Source organism: Mastomys coucha, unplaced genomic scaffold, assembly GCF_008632895.1.
Source record: "Mastomys coucha isolate ucsf_1 unplaced genomic scaffold, UCSF_Mcou_1 pScaffold3, whole genome shotgun sequence".
Taxonomy (NCBI): Eukaryota; Metazoa; Chordata; class Mammalia; order Rodentia; family Muridae; genus Mastomys; species Mastomys coucha.
Genome location: NW_022196909.1, coordinates 25403435 through 25412292, shown reverse-complemented (window position 1 = coordinate 25412292; position 8858 = coordinate 25403435). Strand labels below are relative to the sequence as shown.

At 41.8% G+C, this 8858-nt stretch overlaps 1 protein-coding gene and 1 non-coding gene across 4 annotated transcripts in view; one reads left to right on the top strand and one right to left on the bottom strand.

Moving 5' to 3' along the window:
- The window catches only part of Popdc3 (popeye domain containing 3), a 29665-nt gene that overhangs the window by 11178 nt on the left and 9629 nt on the right, over positions 1–8858 (top strand). Inside the window, exon 2 of one of the 3 annotated variants that reach the window (XM_031347528.1) lies at positions 4816–4905. The exons of the other annotated variants lie outside the window; for them this stretch is intronic. The gene's annotated coding sequence lies outside the window, so the exon portion shown is untranslated. The remainder of the gene's footprint in view (positions 1–4815; positions 4906–8858) is intronic. 3 annotated transcript variants of the gene reach the window in all.
- LOC116075626 lies at positions 4733–4839 on the bottom strand. Its single transcript, XR_004112657.1, has one exon. It is a non-coding gene; the product is annotated as a U6 spliceosomal RNA (small nuclear RNA).

The window sequence follows — 8858 nt, the reverse complement described above, 5'->3', positions numbered from 1 at the left end:
ACATAAATAATAATAGTGCCTTTCTTCTGTTACATAAGGAAATTGAGTTTCTACAGGAGAAAAAAAAAGAAATAAAACACTTTAAGCCTTTTAGAGTTTTATCTTGTAGAATCTAAGCTTTGTTTTCTGTCCTCAAGTTCAGTTTAAAGTCAAATGCAGTCTTAGCAGCTAATGGCAGCATTGACTGGCCAGTTCTTGGTCAGATAGGCAAAGGCGGAGGTTAACATAAACATTTTGATTTCTCTGCCAAAGTCATTCCCGCCAAAGAAATTCTTCTTGGGAAGTAAAAAGATGTGAATGTAGCTATTTTGGTCTGGAGTCTCCTGACCAGGTGTGGCTTTGAGCTGTGATGCTGTTGACTGGCCAGGACTGGCTTTCGATGTTACTGTCTTTTCAGCAATGTCTCTTGACAGGATTGTAGAATCACTTCTTAACTAGTATTTTAAAGTCAAAGAAGTACCCACAGAATTGGCCTCCTGCCTGCTTCTTATCAACCAGATGATCTGCCAGCAGCCCTAGATGCCCTCATGACAGGCAGAGGGAGCTAAGGAGGGTGGGCATTCTGTGGGTGTGCTGTGAGCAGGTCAAAGACTCTCTTTATAGACCCAGATTCACTCACACATTGCTGGCTGTACAGTTGCTGAAGGAACCACTGAATATCCTCTGTTGGGTATACATATCAATCCTCATTTCTTTTTTAAATAATTTTTTTACAGAAAATAAAATTTTGCTCATATAATATATTCAGACTACTGTTTTCTCTCCCCAAGCCCCTCCCCAGTTTCCCACCTACCCAAAGCCACACCTTTCTTTCTCTTTTTAGAATACAAGATACAATCAGACATCTAAAATAATAATGATAATAATAATCATAAATTAAGATAAAATAAAGACAAACTAGAATAGGACAAAACAAACAAACAGAAAAAAAAGAGCAAAAGAAAAGGCAAGAGAAACACATAAAGACACCGAGACACACACATTTGCACCCATAAATATAAAATTGGAAGCCATAGTATATAAGCAAAAAGGGAGGTGGGGAGCCCAAACGAAGCATCATAAAACAAAACAAAACAAAACAAAAGCACCTTCCAAACATATCATCGAATTCATGTTGACTGTCTACTGCTGGGCATAGGGTCTGCCTTTCAGTGTGGTTTATGCATCCAGTGAGAGTTCATTAGAGAACACTAATCAATCCTCAATCCAAGGGAGCCAGCTGAGTCCCAGACAGGAGACAGGACAGAACCAGGACAGGTGCCCAGGCCCAGAGAGAAGCCAGGACAGAGCCAGGACAGAGCCAGGACAGGTGCCCAGGTCCTTTTGTGTCTAGATCTCGTATGTCCTGCCACCTTTATTTTATTTCAACTTCAGACACACTCTTTTTAAAAAGGGATGTAATTGCCGGGCGGTGGTGGTGCACACCTTTAATCCCAGCACTTGAGAGGCAGAGGCAAGTGGATCTCTGAGTTCCAGGGCGGCCTGGTCTACAAAGTGAGTTCTAGGACAGCCAGGTCTATACAGAGAAACTCTGTCTCAAAAGAAAACAAAAAGAAAAAAAAGGATGTAATTTTTAATACAATGTATACAATTGCCAATACCAGGGATTGATTTCCGTGTAACCAAAGAAGTCTAATCAAAGAAATAGTTGACTCTTAAGGACTAATACTCATCAGAAACTTTGTGGAGAAGACTGAGAGATGGTTCAGTCTGTAAAACATTTGTGTCACCGTGTGAAGACCAATTTTAGATATCCGGTACTCACATAAATAAAATGGGCATGGTGCTGTGTACCTGTAATCCTGGTGCTGAAGAAGTAGAGAAGGGTAGGCATGATTTGTTTGGTTGGGGAGAGAGCATGGTATTGCCCTGCAAAGCTCACTCCTGTTCACTCACTGCTTTCCTGCGACAGCAAGTGCGATCTTTCTAAAGACAGTATTCACTTAAAAATCAGCATGCATGATTTCCTCCAGACAAGTCTCATGTACACATCTAAACTCTTAGTTTAATTATCTAAATGACTCTTGTAATTTAGAAACCAGGTCTATATAGTGTCAACATTTCAATATCAGTAAAATGCCAGTTCCGTGTGGGAAGTAATTCGAATTATTGCTTATATTGGTGTACTGGTTATTTGAGAGTCACTGCTATGAGCATGTGTTGGACACAAGCCTTGTTGAAATACAACTGACGGGGGCTAGAGAGATGGCTCAGTGGTTAAGAGCACTGACTGCTCTTCTGAAGGTCCTGAGTTCAAATCTCAACAACCACGTGGTGGCTCACAACCATCCGTAATGAGATCAGACACCCTCTTCTGGTGTGTCTGAAGATATATTAAGGAAAAACTTGAGCATATGCAGTCCTCCCGCTTCCTTCTGTATGATTTTTACAAAAGAAAGTGTTGGTGAGTGCTTTAGGTTGTAAGCAGGTGCCCTAAGCTAGGGAGGAACATACAAAACACCAACATACACCCCTCAATACGAACCAGCTACCCTGCCTGCATCACACATGGTCCTCTGACGTCAGGTTCTGCTGTCCTTTGACATGTATGACCTTTCCTATAAGAAAGCATGTTCATTCAACATCCCTTACCGTTGGGTTCAGAAGTGCCAACCAGCGTTTCATATTGAAGAGAAATAATGGAAGCATTTTGGAAGATGATGGATGTGAGAAGAGAATGGAAGAGAATGTGGAGTTGCCTGAGATGTGCAACACGGGAGAACAATGCACTCTGCCAGTTGTCAAAGCTGTCCAGAGAAAAGGTTGTGGTTGGAATAAAATCCAGGCAAGACAGGAGGCTTAAACCCAAGTAGGACTGTGGGTGGTGTGGGTGAGGAGACAATGTAGCTATTTACAAACACCTTTGAAAGGAGGTTGCCCACTGTTGTAGCGGAGCTCTTTCAGAGAGCCTTAGCCGTGGCTACTAAATGCTGTTGGGCTAAACCAAAAGAGTTCCCAGCCGGGATCTAGAAGTCGGTTGAGGGAAACTGCAGGTTGGATCAAAAATGAGTTTCTGATAAAGACAGGTGCCCAAGTGCTTCCTAATGCATGCTTCCCTGGCCTACAATTTAAAGCCAAAAAAGATGTCCAGGACTTGTAGAGGTAGAAGTTTTGTGTTCCTTCCACCTATCCACCTGCTGCAGCTCTTCCCATACTCTCTCTCTCTCTCTCTCTCTCTCTCTCTCTCTCTCTCTCTCTCTCTCTCTCTCTCTCTCTCTCTCTCTCTCTCTCTCTGGTGTATACACAAAACCAGAAGCTTGCAGTCTTCAACCCACATTTATTATTGCGGTTTCTGTGGGTCAGGAGTTCGGGATGCTCAGCTCACGGCCTCACAGATCTGCAGTCAAGAGGTCAAACACATTTCATTTCTCATTTGGTGTTTGCAGTCTTCCAGACTCTCAAGTAACTGGAGGATTTTTGGTTCTCGGTGATTAGAGGGCCTTACAAGTTGTTTTGCTGGCTCAGGTCTTCTTTGATCTCAGAGAGGTCACTTGCAGTTCCTTCCCTTAGAGATGTGACAGGCAGACCCCAACCTGGATACTTGCCTTCCTTGGCGTCTGCAGGAGCGCAGTTCTGACCCCCTCTCTTGCCTAGTCCTCTGAGCCCCACATAACATAATCAGAGGAGTAACTGCTTCTGCATCCTTTCCCATAGACTCTTGTCTAACTAGGGGAACATCTATTCATCCCGCTCACAGCTTCTCAGCCCCCCTCCTCCCCAAGTGGGCACTACATAGAGGGATTTGTATAGTGTGGGAACGTATGAAACATGCTCACAGAGACAGGAAGACTGAGTTCTGAGGAGTGTCTCTGAAGTGTATGTTAGAGTGTGAACACATTCATGGTTCAAATAGTCAGAGATGAGGCCAATCACGAAGACATAGGGACTGGAGCGGTGTGATGTTTCTAAAGGTCTTTGCGATTCTCCACACTCTTTAGTAAGGACAATCAAGGCCACAACAGACTTGGCTGCAGAGTGACAGGGCACAGAGTCGCCTCTGTGGCCTGAGATCCACAGTTGCTGTGAACCCTCTGGAGCCCAGAAGATGGACCGGAAGGGTCAATTCAAGTGATTTAATTACTTGGGCAAGTGAAACTCTCCCAATTGTGACTGTGGCACGTATCTTATAAAGAGGGAAGGTTTATTCACAGGGTTGGAGAGTTGAGTCTGAGGTTGGTTTGTGGTTGGTTTGTTTTGTTTTGCTTTTAGGTTTGTTTTATTCCCCTGGATATGTCAGCTCGTGCCCTTTAATCCCAGCATTCAAGAGGCAGAGGCAGGCAGAGCTATGTGAGTTTGAGGCCAGCCTGATTATACAGTCAGGCCAATTCTAGGTCAGTCAGGACTACAAAATGAAACCCCGTTTTAAAACAGAAAAGAAACATCATTTTATTTATGTCTGTGCTCACATGTCTGTGTGTGTGTGTCTCTGAGTGTATGAATAAACACATACGAGTTTAAAAGGGATCCCAGTGAAGGCTGAAAAAGTTTTCGAGCTCTCTTGACCTGGAGGTACAGACATTTGTCTGCTACCCAGTAAGGGCTCCAGGATTCAAACTTTGGTCCTGTGGTGGTTCGGATGAGTGGCCCCTTAGGTTTAAATGTTTGAATACTAGGTGTTCAATTGGTGGAACTGTTTGGGAAGGATTAGGAGGTGTGGGCTGGTTCAAGGAGATGTTGAGAGTTTCTGAAGCCATCCCAGATAGGTGTCTCTGCCTCTTTTTTTTTTTTTTTTTTTAATATGGAACGCTTTACGAATTTGTGTGTCATCCTTGCGCAGGGGTCATGCTAATCTTCTCTGTATCGTTCCAATTTTAGTACATGTGCTGCCGACGTGAGCACTGTCTCTGCTCTCAGCTACTTCTCCAGCACCATCCCTGGCTTCCTGCTGCCACGCTCATCACCATGGTGAGCATGGGCTCCAAATTCTCGACCACAAGCCCCAAGTAAACGTTTTCTTTTATGAGTTGCCTTGGCCATACCATGTTGTGGTCATAGCGTATTGTTATTATCATAGCAATAGAAAAGTGACATATACAGCCCTCATGATCGAGTAACAAGCACTCCAACGTGGCCGGCATTTGAACTGCCAAACGATGCTGATAGGATTTGGGAAAACCTGCTAGGAAGTACCGGACTAATGGGGGAAACTGTTGCTGGCTTCCAGAGAGGGAAAAGCAGAGGGGGTGGCTTGTTAGGGGGCCCGTAGGGTGAATGGGAGGTCAGAACACAGGACAGAAAATAACAGCAAAGAACTCACCTTGGTAGGACTGCATCGGCTTTGCATTAATAATTAAAGATGGAGAGCAGCCAGTGTAACTGTCTGTATTCCTGTCTTCAGGGGTAATCCTCTAGGGAAAGGCCGTCTAAAACTACGCTCGTCTCAGTGGCTTAGCTCTATAATATAATAATATTATAATAATAATATTATAATATAACACAGCAAGTATAGTGGTGCTGTTACTATATTATTTTGAGTAATGACAGGAGGGGAAACATTTCTCCGTTTGAGCCATGAGGTGCTATTTATTTGTTTGCCATTTAAAACAGTATGCGTTGACATGTATGCAATGTATTCTGAGCATATGCATCCCCTCTGCCCTTTCTCATGCTCCCATTCTGATCCTGCCTTCTTCCCAACAAGCTCCCCTCTTCCTTTATGTGTGCATGTATGTGTGCATGCATTTGTGTCTGTGTGTGCATGTGTGTGTGTGTGTCTGTGTCTCTACATATGTGTTTCTGTGTGTGTGTCTGTGTATGTGTCCGTGCATGTATTTGTATGTGTACATGTGTGTATGTGTCTCTGTGTATGCGTGTATGTGTTTCTATGCATGTGTGAAGTCTCTGTGTGTGCATGTATGCATGTGCGTGTATGTGTACATGTATGTGTTTCTGTGTATGTCTCTGTGTGTATCTCTGTGTATGTGTGTATATGTATTTCTCTGTGTGTCTGTGTGTGTGGCCGTGTGTTTCTGTATGTGTGTGTGCATGTATATGTTTCTATGTATGTGTCTGTATGTTTGTGTGTGTGTCTGTGTAGGCAATAATTTAAGAGTAAAATCTTTAACTGTTCCTATTGTAGCTTCCAAATAATTGATAAGCTTATTTAAGTTCATTAACAAGCTTTAAGCACTATGATTAGGCATACATTTATCTATTCTAACCCTCTCCACTATCTATTTCCTACACACATGGTCCTTTACCTTCAATCTGAGTCTTACCCTGGCTTGTTCTGCTCCATGTGTGCTCTCATGGTGAATGCCTTGGTTACCTGCTCAGACAACTCCTTCTGAAGCGTCTCCACATGGTCTTCTGCCTCAGGGCCACCTCTTCTTCCTTGGGGTCCTTCTCTCCCATCTCTCTCCCTGGCATTCCTGACTAGGATCAGAAGTCTAGCCTTCCTATCTCCTCTACCTAGCCATAGGCTGATCAGAGATAATTGGGGAGCATTCTTTACACAATATTGATACAGGAGATGGTTCAATAATCATGACAATGCTAGTATATGGACTATACCAGATCTCTGGGCACAGAAATCAGCAACTGAATGAGTATACAGTGCACAAGACCAACCTCTAACATATCTGTGCGTGTGTGTGTATGTGTGTGTGTGTGTTTCTGTGTGTCTGCATGTGTATGTGTCTGTACATGCCTACGTGTGTGTCTTTTTGTTTGTTTGTTTGTTTGTTTTGTGTTTAGTACAGCTTAAAATCTTGGCTCCTACTGTGGTACAAGCCCAAAATAAGAACAATTTTTAGACAATTGGAGTTCATTGTAATAAGGCTATACTTCAATGACCCTCTCATCACCAAAGGATTTTACCTTCATAGTAGCTAAGCTAAGAGTTGACAGTTCTGCTGCACCAAGGAATGAATTGTAGGCACAAGTTTCTCCTTTGGTCAAAGTTATTTGACTTGAGTGATTGTCTTCATTCTCAGCCCACAGAGAACAGGTTACACTCATTTAAGAAATGGTGTGTGTATTAAGATGGTCTATCCATGAAATCATTCACCAACTGTTTCAATGAACAATAGTTCTGCTTGGAAGGTGGCACAGACATTAGGTGAGGGTAAGAATCTGGTTCATTGGCTGTGATGATTTTGAAAAGCATTCATCTCAGAAACAGTAATTTATAAAGTACTCTTCTTCAAACTTGATACAATAGTTACAAACATCAAGCAAAGCATTCAGTCTCACTCTTTGTTGTTCTCTTACAAGCCACCTCCCAAGTTAATTGTCTAGGTTTCATTTGACTGTATAAATAATTTTGAAATATGTAAACTGTTCTGAAAACCATAGTATAGTGTAAAAATATCAAATAAACAATCCTACTAATAGAGAGACTGAGATAGGAGAAGCAAGATTTCAAGACCCATTATGTGGTACACAGCAAGACACTGTCAGGTACAAACAAGCAGAAAGTGTATATGGATTGTACAATATTGGACCTATTTCTCCAATTACCAAATTAGAGAGACCATTAGATGATAGCCAACAAATTTCTAATTCCTCATACTTTTGAATTTCAATCAATTAGGATATGATGGTAATATTAATTTTCATATTAAGAGATATTAAGAAAAATTAATTGTTACTTCCTGTTATTTTTGTTGTTAGAGGTAGAATTAGGTTTGTGTGGATTTGTTGAAAGATTACTTTCTTGCTTCTTCTAGGGTGTAGTTTAGCTCCTTATGTTGGTGTTTTCCATCTGTTATCTTTTGTAGGACTGTATTTGTGGACAGGTATTGTGTAAATTTGGTTTTGTTGTGGAATATCTTGTTTTCTCCATCTATGGTAATTGAGAGTTTTGCTGGGTATAGTATCCTGGGCTGGCATTTGTGTTCTTGTAGGGTCTGTATGACATCTGCCCAGGATCTTCTAGCTTTCATAGTCTCTGGTGAGAAGTCTGGTGTAATTCTGATAGGCCTGCCTTTATGTTACTTGACCTTTTTCCCTTACTGCTTTTAAAATTCTTTCTTTGTTTAGTGCATTTGGTGTTTTGATCATTATGTGATGAGAGGAATTTCTTTTCTGGTTCTGTTTATTTAGAATTCAGTAGGCTTCTTGTATGTTCACGGGCATCTCTTTCTTTAGGTTAGGGAAGTTTTCTTCTATAATTTTGTTGAAGATATTTTCTGGCCCATTACCTTGGGAGTCTTCACTCTCTTCTATGTCTATTATCCTTAGGTTTGGCCTTCTCATTGCATCCGGGATTTCCTGGATGTTTTGGATTAGGAGCTTTTTGCTTTTTGCATTTTCTTTGACTGTTGTGTCAATGTTTTCTATGGTGTCTTCTGCTCCTGAGATTCTCTCTTCTATCTCTTGTATTCTGTTGGTGATGCTTGCATCTATGACTCTTGATCTCTTTCCTGGGTTTTCTAACTCCAGGGTTGTCTCCCTTTGTGATTTCTTCTTTTTTTTTTAAAGATTTTATTTATTTTATGTATATGAGTATACTGTAGCTGTCTTCATACACACCAGAAGAGGGCATCAGATCCCATTACAGATGGTTGTGAGCCACCATGTGATTTCTGGGATTTGAACTCAGGACTTCTGGAATAACAGTCAATGCTCTTCACAGCTGAGCCATCTCCCCAGCACCCCCTTTGTGATTTCTTTATTGTTTATATTTACATTTTTAGATCATGGATGGTTTTGTTCATTTCCTTCACCTGTTTGATTGTGTTTTCCTGTAGTTCTTTAAGGTATTTTTTGTGTTTCCTCTTTAAGGGCTTAACTGTGTTCTTCTATTTCTTTGAAGGAGTTATTTGTATCCTTCTTAAAGTCCCGTATCATCAGCCGGGCGGTGGTGGCGCACGCCTTTAATCCCAGCACTTGGGAGGCAGAGGCAGGCGGATTTC